The following is a 13,032-nucleotide window of genomic DNA, read 5'->3' on the forward strand; positions in this document are numbered from 1 at the left end:
ATGTAAAATCCCTACCAGCTACTTATTTTTATCAACTTACTATAATACAAAAGAACAAATGTTAAAAATTAATTTCAATTTTAATTAAACTATTCAAAATTTTGTTTATTGCTTTTGAGAGTTGCACATCATTTTCAAAATTTCGTTGATGTCTCCAGACTGTATTCGCACAATCTCCAGCAGTTGTTTCAGGGTTTCAGCTTGAATTTTGGCCGCCTCTGCCATTATTAAAGCAGCATTGGCAAGCTTATTTTCTGCTTCAACCCTGCTTCTTTCTAACTCCATCACCCATTCAGGGCTAATTCTAGATGGATCTGAAATAAAGAGTTGAGTGTTTAATTTAATACAATACATTACGCCCTTACACTCTATTTTTCCATTGATAGATTTAGTAATATGTTTATAATTATTGATTATTAACTACTCACTTGAAATATTAGCTCTGTTACGTCTAAGGCGAGGGCGTTCAGCAACTGTCCGACTGACATGACTCTCCACACCTGTAAAAATAAACTTATGTTATCTCTTTTATAGTTTTTTAATAAAAATAGTAAAGATCGCAAAGGAAAACTAATTATACCACATTGTTGTGGCTGCTGAGTCTGTCTAACTGTGTTCTCAGCTGGTGGGCCAATCTCAGTAGGGTTATCTGTAACTGTAAAAAGACTTATAGTAAAAAACAGTTACTACTTTATTATATATATGTATACTTAGTATGAATACTACTCTACATACAAACTTGGGTGGTTTGTCCTTGTCTTGAGGTCTCTTCTTGAGGAGAATTTACCAGAAGTGGTGGTCTTAACTCCATGTTAAAATTCTCTGACTCACCTGTAAATTTATAATATATCTTAAAATAATACTTAAAAATATCTAACAAATTATTTATCTTAAGTGGCCCGGGGATTCAAAGAAGTGAAAGTATGTTTCAACAAAACGTGTTATGGGTTTTATCCTTAGCAAGCTCTTCCAAGCCCAAAGCAGAAGAAGTATCCCAGTTTAGCTTATATAAACACTCAGTGTAATAAATAATAATTAAAAAATCTCTACATATACAGTGATTATGTAAGTTATAACAATATAGAAGAAAAAAAATAAGAGAATGTAATATATAACATGGATGAACTTACTATTTAGTATTTCTAGATCTACTAATGGCAGGGAAACACTGGTCTCTTGTTCTTCTTGCTGCTGCTGCTGTGTTTCAGTTACAACATTCTGAAAATAATAAATGAAAACATTTAATGCAAAAATTAACTGAACAAAAATATTAAACTATAAAACTAGTTTTTACATAAAAGTAAAATGTTGAAGATGTTACAATTACTTACAAATAAAGGGACTCTATGCACTGTATCACCAAACACAGCCTGCTCTCCAATAATAGCCAAGACTTTCTTGTCAATCTCTGAAAGATCATCTTGGCTACTAGGACCACCACCGGTACCCACAGCATCCCGCCTCCTTTTAGCAAGTCTCGTTTTGCTTTTATGTTTTAAGTCAGCCCAGTACTATGAAAATCAAAAGAAAGTATTAGGTAAGAAGAAGTTAATAATTTAAACAAAAAGTTAAAGTAAAAAGATCTAGCATCTTTAGAAAAATACAACAAAAGGGACCTTACCTTTTTCCACCGTTCTCCAGACTTTGAAGATCCCGAGCCATACGAATTTAGCCTAATAGCAAGGTCATTCCACTGTTTATCAATGGCTTCTTTGGACCTTGCTCCAAGCCCCACTCCTTTCGCTATTGTGGGATGGTCCGCAAGGAACCCCAACAATTCCTCCAATTGGTCGTTAGAGACTCTGTTGGCCATTTCTAAAACACAGGACATTAAAGTTAAAAAATAAACTTTGCAGCTATTTTATTTTCTAGGTAAATAGGTACCACTGTTACTTACTTTGAGAGAGGTGATGAAGATGTTTGCTCACGAAATAAAATGAATACACTGATTCAATGCTGATGGGGACTCAACCACTTGTAACACAAACTTTACCACTTGAAATCGACGCCAAGTTATTTTTTCTAATAAGTTTTTTCATATTTGTTTATAAAATAGGCGAGCGCGGCGCGAATTCATCTGTTAGAACTTGACATTCCAAAAATAGTTCCTGTGATTGCTACTAAATTGCTTTTGGCGCTAGTGTTGTTGTCAAAGTCAGCAAAAAGTGCATTTAAACAATCAGCGAGCGATTAGCCAGCGATAACATACGTAATACGCTCTTAGCAATGGATCGCACGATCATTGCGCGATCACTGCGCGATTATTGCTGATTGCTATTTTTTACGTAATCAGCCTGCCGTTCTTTACACTACTAACAAACGAAACTTACAATATTAACGGAAACAATTTATGTACCCACATCAACAACATAAACTATAAAAATATAAATCGTACAAAGTAAAGAACTTTTTTCCGTTCAGATTATAAGTTACCTACGATGATAAAGGAGTCTATATAGGTTCATAGAGCGTAAAACGGTTTTACAATTTTAACAAATACGAATTCAACTTGATTTTTAAATTGAAAATGAAGACAGAAAATACCTGTATATATAATATTATATACCTGTAGTGAACTATAAGGCCCGTAACACACTTGACTAAAACTTTGCTGAATAATAAACAACACAAAGTTCTCAAAAATTTTCATATTCTACTGCGATTATTCACGGAAATAAACCGGGTTCATTCCTTAATTTGCCATCCTTAGAGGTGGAATATTTCCATCAAACTTGAATTAGACCACTACTGAGGTAGTCCCTTTTCAACAAAAAATAATTATCGAAATCGTGTTCACAGATTTCAGAGTAATTGCGTAATATACTCAAAAAAAAAATTGGAATTAAGAACCTCGTCCGTTTTTTTTTTTAAATCTGATTCAATGGTTATAGAGATATTTCAATGAATACTTCTCTTTTGTGTTCCGTCCGGGGACTACGAACGTATTTTACAGTAAGAGAGTATATGTTATACCTAAAAAGGCAAATATTCTACGTCTACCTTACATTCTTTAAAAAGCCCACGATACCATTTCGCCTTAAGTACCTAAGTGGCCTAGCATTAACGGTAGAAAAGATTCGGTCCACATCAATTTATTGGCAAGTAGAAACGAAAAGCCCCAAAGGGCCTATATGCTATATATTATGATTTAAAAACAGTAAACATTGACTTACAATTATATGGACGTCGGGTCCGCGCTAAAAAGTGTCCGCACTTGTAAGGCGCTAAAATCGTATACAGAGCGCCAAACTCCGCTTTAGTCTTCATTTGTTCTACTGACAGCGCGATACTGCGATGACATTACAATTTAAATTTCGAATAGGTTGACTTGGGACATTTTTTTCGTGGTTTTTGTATTAGACCCGTCGTCCATTTATTTGTAAGTCAATGACAGTAAATCACATTAAGTCTGAGTTTAACATGAAGATGATCTATGAGCACGTCCTCTCATTTTGAGAATTTTGATGTAAACGATGACGGAACGACCCAACGTCAAGAATAGCGGAAGGAAGAGGAAATTCGAGAACAATTCAAAATTTTAGCCAGGAACCTGTAAAGAGTGTGATAAAAAGGTACAATGACGATGAAGGTGAACATCGTCACAAGTTTTGTAGCAAAACACATAAGATTCGCAAATCAAACGCGCTATTCTTAACAGGCATTTCCAACGCCATGTTATTCAATATTCTATCCAAAGAATCAGTCAGTAATCTCCCACAGTGTTATTAGTAGAAGATCAATCAAGATTACGTCCGTTCACCCTTTCACCCCGCGATTGTTTCATCAAAGTGTCGATGATGAGGGGACCGATTTCTTGTTACTTACTGTTCTGCCAAATTTCGAAGGGACGTCGGCTTCTAATGTATAAGTAATAAACATTGTAGAAGAATCAGACGTGTTGAGGACAGATACCACTGGTAAAATGTTATTGTAAATTTAGTAACACTAGCTACTACCTTCCTATTTCTGCCGCTTAGCAATAACGTGAGCATTACTGCGTTCCGGTTTTGAAGGGAAAGGGTGCTGGTGAAATTACAGGCGCATAGGACTTGTCATCTTAAGCTACTAAGTACTGCTTGGCGGTAGAAATAAGTAAACTGGCAGTACTTCCCTGGATACACTCTTTCACAACGAGCTTTACTGGTACTAAACTTAAAAGTCATTCATCCCCTAGTTTGCCACCCTTGGAGGTGGAATGTTTTCTTCAAATTAAAATAAAATAAATGGAACCAATACTGAGGTACCCTCTTCCCGACAAACAAGAATCATCAAAATCGGTTCACAAAAGCCATCGCGTTATTAAAAAGCAAAAGTTATCGCGTAACATACATACGAAAAAAAATACAGTCCAATTGAGAGCCTCCTCCTCTTTAAGAAGTCGGTTAAAAAGAGAGCCGAGAGCTCCGTCCTAATTCTATTTTATGTGTCCATCAAAATATTACTGAATTTACGAAACACAGCGAAATGCACAAATATAATACTAGAAATAAAGATAAATTAATCATGCCTCTATTCTAATTGCAAAAATTCCAAGTAATTAATCGCGATAAGGAATTATATATTTCAATAAAATACCGTCCGAAATTTCAGAGTCACGTGTGAGGTTTGAGGCTTACTGGAATAAAACTATTATTATTAATTAAGAGCAATGTGATCTTATTATAGTTCTACAATGTACTAACTAAAACTAATCTCTCAATCGTTAAAGTGTTTGACAAACAAAATCTAATTGGCCCAAAATGCGCAGTCAACCCCTCACTGCGCGACAAAGAACATGCGGGGCCGAAAAAGCTCGCACTAGTAGCATTTATTAACTTATAATCTGCCCTATTCACGATATGGGCCTCTTTTGCCTATCTATAGTTTTATTTACTTCCATCACAACACTGAAACTGTGTCTTGAAATTGAAGTTTGTGAGTTATCAGATGGACTCGCTGACTTGAACCACGTTCCTTGGTATATAATAAAGCCCCACGTGATCATAATGAATATTTAAGCATTAATATATTATCGACTAATATCGTTCATAGGATGTTAAAACGTCTCTTCTGCAAAGTTGTAATTTTGCAGATGTGACCTTGTGATACCAATAGTGTGAATTGATAGGCACTAAGTCCTGTCTACTCATTGGTATAGTTAAAATATTTTCGCTCTGGATATCTTACTTTCGAGAATTTAAGTAGCAATAGAGCTTCTTGTAAAAAGTTCGCCCAGGGTCAGTCACATTACCTATTTCTGCCGACAAGAAGTAATGTCAGCATTACTGTGTTCTGGTTTTGAAGGGTAAAGGGTGCTGGTGAAATCACAGGCACATGGGACTTGGCAACTTATGTTTCATCGTGATGGGCGCAGTGGCAGTACCTCTCAGATCTTTGCGATTTAAAGCTCTGAGTTGCACTGTAATTGTTATGGCGTGTAGCTTAACATCATGCGCACGACTTGTTTGTCCCGTCACTTGATATTGTTTAAAAAAATGGTTCGTATAAATATTAATATATGAATAGACTTTTAATATTATATTAGATTTTTTTTTTCTTTTCATTTTCGAAACAGTAGAGCTTTATGTGGAAGAGTTTGTTCAGGGAAGTTCTGTCAACTTACCTATTTCTGAGGGCTAGCAGTAACGTGAGCATTACTGCGTTTTGGTTTTGAAGGGAAAGGGTGCTGGTGAAATTACAGGCACATGAGACTTGTCAGCTTATGTCTCGGATGCAGTGACAGTTCTCTTCAGCTCTTTACCGCCGCTCAGGTGGACAAGAACTAAAAATTACATCCTGTACTTTCAAATAGACGTGTGGAAACTGGTTACGAAACATATCTAGATGTTGGAAGAACAGCGTCTCCAACAACCTGCCAAATTCACAGGGCCTTCGTAATCTGTTTTCGACAATAACCTACTTTACGTGGTTTGCTTTACTTGGTAATGTGAACAATTGGATAAATAATAATGCCCTCGATCAAAACCCCTCTACTTATCTTTCCAAGTACGATATTGTTCGTTAAATTATCCGATAAAAGTAAGCTATCAATTGACAACCCTACTTCTAGCAAACATAATTGCATTTCAACCTTGTAATCAAGATAATAACTAGGTCTACGCCCTAGGGCTAAATACCTAATACCTAAGGGTATTCCTAGAATAGGGGATGATTAACGGTTGGACTTGATCGGGGAATAAGTTTTGAATACCGCTGTACATTTAAGGGTGAATAGATCACTATGGTATAGTGATGGGCTTTAGTTTGCTATCTAATACAGAAGTATAGAGTATTAAGTAATAGATATATGTAGTTTGTAACCGTAGAGTAACATTGATAGGTATTTTACTAATATAAAATAATACTGGTGAATAATTTATATTTTTAGTCGTTTCTTGATTTCAATATATTGGAATAAATAGATTTTTCAACATAACTTTAACAAGAGAACAAAACTTGGCTGAATGTGTGTAAATATAAGTCATTGTATAAATTTCACTGCTGTCAAAATTGTCTCTGTACCTTTCGTCACTTGCCTGTGCTAAAATAAACCGCGTTAAATACAATTAGTGATTTTGATCCCATAGCAATGAGAATATACAGTTTGATTTTCACGTCATTACATAGGATTTGATATTTACGTTAAATTATATCTTTACAATGTTTATTCGAGACTGCGATGGGTAAATTACAGAACATTGTGATAAGACAGCGTTGCGACGTGGAAGAAGATATAGTGAGAAAGCTACTACACATGGGTGACAGGACGCAGTGGCAGTGACCCTCAAGGTCTTTGCAATTTAAACCCCTGAGTCGCACTGTTTGTCCCGTCACTTGATTTCATAAAAAAAACCAAATGCTTGTTACTCTATATCGTCCCATCACTATCCGTATACGTTTGACAGGTTAATAGAGTTAGAAATTATTTAGGAACAGTGAATTAAGTATTCCGTTTTTCACCGGCTCACAGTAAATAACGGACGGTCGGAAAATTCTAGACTTTTTAATAATTAATTTTAACTCGACGTTTGAAGGTACACTTAGGTCGGAAATGAATTATTGTGGCGGCATGTTACTTGTTCAATCTTAAACTCCACATGCATTTGTCTTCAGTATCTTGCTATTTGGTATGGAGTGTTGGACCCTGACCCCAGCATTATATTCAAAAGTGAAGTCTTTTAAAATGGGGCTGTACAGACGTATGCTTGAAATATCGCGGGTACAAAATGTTACCAATGTTGACGTTCTTCGTCGAATGGGAAAAAAGTTTGAAATAATACAGAACTGTAAAGAAAAGTAAGCTGCAGTATTATTCCAACTAATAATACAGAGGAAAATCCAAGGAAAGCGTAGTTGTGGCACCTGGAAAACCTCGTAGTTGAAAAATCTGAGAGACTGGTGCCACCTTAGCACACGTGCGGCTGCTTCAAAAATGAGAATAGCCGAGATGCGCCAACCTCCTTAAAGAAGCAGCACACTAAGAAGAATATGTTCTCAACCCTTGTAAAAGAGGGAAGTACCTGCCAGTATACCAATTTTTGCAGCCAAAGTGTAGTATTATTGACATGTAAATGTATATTAAAATCTGTTTAGATTGATTAAAGAAGACACGCTGTCAATTTTATTTAAAAAAAAACAATAAATAAGTACAAAAATAAATACAATGAATAGCGACATCTCTAGCCGGGGCTGGTAGCTGTAAAGGTATCTAACTGCGTGACGAAATATCATAGATTTCTCATAGATAGCGCTACGACTAAACGTCGTTGAAAAAACCAAATACAAAAGTTACGACGCAAGCACATAGAAAAATTTGTGAGGTCCACTGGTTCGTTCCGTGGCTTAATTGGTATAGCGTCTAGCACGGTATGCTAGAAGACGTCGTTTCGAATCCGGCCGGATCGAAGGAATTTTTTCTAAGTGTACGATCTTTGTATTAATAACTATAAAAAATATTTTTATATTTTAAATAACAACAATATTACAATTGTAATATAAATGTAAATGTATTTTGTCGGTCTCTGAAACGAAATCCAGGTCAATCGATAGAAAGGACAAACCACACGCACAGACAAAGCACCTTTATTGATATTAATGTTTCCACCATGATTATACAGTTTCCGGAAATTCTCACATTTATATATTTAGTTTGAAGGCCGCTCCTTGGGGAAAGACGCTTTTATACTTTCGTTAACTCATTGCTAGTGTGGTGGAGTGTGTAGAACATAGACAATTCACCAATGAGGGCAGAAATGGTATTTATTTTGTTTGAAAATAATTAGGCCTTATGCTGCGGTCATAAGAAATACGAGGTTTTTTGTCATTGTCAATTTTAAAAATCGAATGTCAATCATTACATAATTTAAATAAAGGAAAAAGCGCCAACATCTGAAGAGGCTGTACGGCAGAACATTTGCCTATCCAAACAAATCGCAGAAAATTGAAAAATATAAAATATATTACCTGAGTTTGTTACGCTACTGCATAGTATTTTATTGTCTCTACAGTATAGCCTGTGTTATTATAGAACAGTGCCCAGCAGTGGAACTTTTTAGTATGAATCTTTAAACAATATTGTGCCAGAGAGCGGAAACTAGAGAGAGAACTACATTGGTATTTTCAATTTACATTTATAATTCAAAATACCTTAATTCTTGTTCTTGGTTTTTAAAAACCATCTTGTACTGTATTTGTATTATAGTTCACATCTGGATGCAGGCCTTTTGAGAAAAGAAAGTTTGCAAGCATGTTAAGGAAGTAATCCTGCAATAAATAAGGTAGCCAGAAAAATACCTAAACATCGTTCGGCCAAACAGCGTAGGTAGGTACCTACAAAACGTCCCTTATGTCTGTAGGTAAAAACACCCTCTAATCCGCGTCAGCTGCTCCTGACTGGTCCACCCCGCCCACCCCTTCACACACCCGCATTTACCCTTGTTTACACACCACTAACCATTGACCCTCAACTCCTAATACTTCACTCTACAATAGAGCTCATTTAAGAATGGCCGTACAGACAGCTGCCCAGAAATATTTGAACTCTTTTAGTGTAATGGTTCACTACAGCGTAGCATAGAAATTGTGCGTTTGCAAGGGAGGTCAAGTTAAACTGGTCTAGGTCAAAAGGGCCACGGCCCTCCTGTCAAATACATAATGAGTGTTTTTTTTTATATTTTTAGCATTAAATGTGTACGATCGATGCCGGGTACCGGATTTAATGGATTTACCCGAAATTTGGGGAGTTTTTCGTGTGATTAATTAGGTAATTAGATTTTTATCGGGGAGGTATGCCTCTACCATTGTTTTGTTGGTAATTTTGCATTTGTACGCTTTTTACACCTGTTAAATGACTAACCGGCAGAAGCTGTAACCATCATAATATGTATATTCTATAGTCTCGTACAGTGGGCCACAGCCCGAAATATTCAAACTGTCAAAAATGGGTCTTACGACAATTATAAGTAACAAGTACAAGCAGTTTGAAAAAGAGATCTGACTGAATAAACTCATTCAGTCGGATGTGGGGCCTCATGTACCATTTTTAATGGCAAAATGTTACATTATTATTTCCTTTAATAAACAAAACATTTGTCTTATAAAATCGTCTGTATCATTCATATAATATTTCCTATGTAACATAAATATACAAATATAAAACCCTGTATCCCTGAAGGGTAGGCAGAGATTACGGATCTCTACTTGATTTTAAGCATTCAATAAAATTAAATGGCGACTTGAACATTGAGCATTTAATTTTCTCCTTTCCGGCATGGACAAAACCGTCAATGTTTTGCACTTTTCAAAAATGGCAGCATGTCGCTAACGGCGGGAAAGCGGCGACGACGTGTCGCTCGGAATGCGCCTGCGCACCTTATAATTATAGTAAAGACATACAGGGACATACAGGGTGATAGTTTGTTTATTCATCTTAAAACGCAAAGTTTTTGAAGACACGTCGTGGCTGCAATGAAAGTGTTAGGTGTACCTGGACATAAACTATCTATTCCCAAAATTTCATCTAACCTGTCAAGCATTTGCTGCTTTCTTGAATAATAAACACACGCAAGTACACTTTCACGTTTGTACTAAGATGATAAAATAAGATATGAGTTGAAATTGACCAATTCATCAGTAGTGTCACCCTGTACAATCCAGTTTTGCACCTAGTGTATTTATGTCATTATTAACTGACTCGAATTAATACTCATTTGGCGGTCGTTTTCGCTGCGCACGCGCAAAAACCGCGTGCCGACCAGGCGGCGACTCTGAGCCTTTTTGCTACACGTATAACTGAAGTTGGACCGCTAATCGGTAGACGCTTTTTGAAAATATTATTTCTTTTTTACTCTTGCTAAGTGGTTAGTGTGAGGAATTATGAGTGAATCTTGAACTATTAATCGCGTGGGTTATGCGCTGTTTAATATTAATTAATCTGCTTGTTGCCATCAATGTCAATTACATAAGAACGAAACGCAATCTGCTCTCAGTAGCTGGCTGGTTGGATTAAATTTGATAATTCAAAAAATCAACAAAACGCTTCACCCCTGATGCCCCGAAGCTGACCAATCGCGTTCCAGGACGACACGATTGGCGTATTCAAATGTCGAACCCTCACGAATTTTGATTTAGAACGACCCTTCCGCAATTTATAACATACATTCCATTTTCAAAATCTCCTTTCGTTTCCGTCTGCACAAACTTTGTAGGAGCGACTTTCTGTTTTTTTACTTTTAAGGAATCAATTAAGACGGAAGTTTTACTTCGCACAGTTCATTACAAAATGGCATTGACGTCAAAAACAAACGTGTTGAAAGGACATAATGTTTAGTCCATCGACATATTAATGCTGTTTTAAGCGGACAAAAACGCGACTGTCGGACGGCGTGTCAAGCACTAATTGAGTGGCGCACGCTATCGTATGGTGCAACCGGCGACCGGCATTAATCAGAACGTAAAGGTTAGAATACTCCCAATCACAACACTGTTACCTCACTGAATATATTCATAGGTACATACTACAATTCATACATACGAGGCACATACTATAATTTTATTAAATCCGTTCCATGATAAGAATTCGTTAACCTCGACTCAGCGAGCGGAATGTGCTGTGCTAAATGCATTTCGTTGCATGTTTGTGATATTTTCCACAGCGTAGGCTACTGTGCACCGCGCCGGCAGGCAAGACTACGCTAAATATGAAACGCCACAATCAAATTTAAATTCCAAATGAAGTCAACACGGTGTCGTCTATATATTTTATTGAACGTAATGCAGAAATTGGTGAAGGACCTCAATGGTACTTTAAGTAAATGTTTTCAAGGAGACATTGAAAATAAAATTTGCACCTTTCCCACGTAAATTGGAAAAGAAACCGAGAGTATCTACAATCTTTATCCACAAACGAACCCGAAACAAGATGCGTAAGGAATTCCAAACGGCAAAAACCACTCGATGGGGACGATAAAACGAAATCGCCGATGCGTTGTCGAAAAAAAAATGCAAGTGCTGCGTGCGAGGGAGAGACAAAAAACATATCGTATCGCGGTTCCACTCTAGCGCGCGCGGCTAATGAATATTGTGCTGTGCGCCCGCGCAGCTGCCAGCGACCGCGCATCGATCCGCCATTATTTATTTTATTTCGGCGCGAAACGCTGAATTGGATCATGGCGACAAAGAGGTTAAATTGCGCGTCCAAATCCCATGACAATTGACAATTACTGTGTTAAACGAAACGCAGACAGATGTAAACAAATACACAATGTTAGCTTTTCATGCATGGAGCATAATAGCAAAAGAGCAGTGTCTGTCACAGACAGTTTTTACAACTGTTGCTTTTGTCATCTTTTGATAGTGCTCCGAAGTGACGCGACGCGCCCGTGAAGTGGCTCATCGGTGGTAAGACGTGGCCTGACCTAAAGCGCTACGAATAGGCGGCACAAAAGATTTCAATCGCGCATACAACGATGTAAATCATATGATATATCTACAAATAGGTCATCTCGGAGGACGCGCGTGCGCTCATCCGTTACGACTATGTTTTTTTCCGGCGCTACTCGCCCCATGTAATTACAAATACGCTAGTTATTAATGCTAAGAAAACTGCGCTGTTTACGTACCACATAGTTATTTTGTAATTTATTAGTTTTTAACCGATAGACTTTTATTACAAATATTCTTCAAACAGCAGTTATAATAAACGGGAGCATTAATTAAAAGTCCATTAATAGTGAACTTATCAGCTCGTAAATTAACAATCTGGAATTATTTGTGGAATAAAAACTAAATGTCAATAGGTCTCCTTCTTGCTTCCAGCTAAAAACCTTTACTATGTGAATATTTGCAACTAAGTACCATCATGAGTGAGAATAAAGGTGTTCCAATAACGATGGCATCTACAACAATCACAGAATGCGTTCGTAATTAGCAATGAGCGTCGTTTAAAGTAGGTGTCTGTTCCGTAATTACCGCGGTGTTTGTGAGAACCGAGCGAAAAACACTCATGCAATGCGCATAATACAGTATGCTAAAGAATGGGCTCACGCCATTCTAGGCTGGGCTAATAGAGATACAAGAATCGAACTGTGACGAGAAACAAAAATTAAAAAAAAAATAAAGTCCAAACTACATGACCTTCTCATCGCGTGCTTTTTATTTTAATTAGGCGCTCCTTGACACGCTAGCGTTACTGAAAACAAAGGGCTTTTTTTACAAAATTGTAATTTTCAAATTAAAACCATGCTCCAAATATTTGCATTTCTGTAAAGATTTTATAAATGATGACAAACACGCAGTGTCAATATGAAACTCTCAATAATAATGTAAGGAATGAAAGAACAACAAAACATCGCGTCCGTATCGTGACTTCTTAATATAAACCCGCGCATTTGTTAGTTCCATTTGATGTGAAAATCATAACTATCGACCACACGGAAGATGCAATATTATACACATTTCTCTAAAAATTAAAAGTAAGACTTCGCCCAATGAAGTTATTTTGCGCTGAGCAAAAAGTTAATTAGTGCCTTTGGAAATTGACATCAGTCACGAGAT

General features: G+C 36.8%; 1 protein-coding gene across 5 annotated transcripts in view; it reads right to left on the reverse strand.

Moving 5' to 3' along the window:
* The window catches only part of LOC113239948 (homeobox protein homothorax), a 452,743-nt gene that overhangs the window by 392,734 nt on the left and 46,977 nt on the right, over nt 1-13,032 (reverse strand). The window lies entirely within an intron of this gene.

This window comes from Hyposmocoma kahamanoa, unplaced genomic scaffold (genome assembly GCF_003589595.1).
Source record: "Hyposmocoma kahamanoa isolate Upper Pololo Valley unplaced genomic scaffold, ASM358959v1 117, whole genome shotgun sequence".
In the NCBI taxonomy this organism is placed as follows: domain Eukaryota; kingdom Metazoa; phylum Arthropoda; class Insecta; order Lepidoptera; family Cosmopterigidae; genus Hyposmocoma; species Hyposmocoma kahamanoa.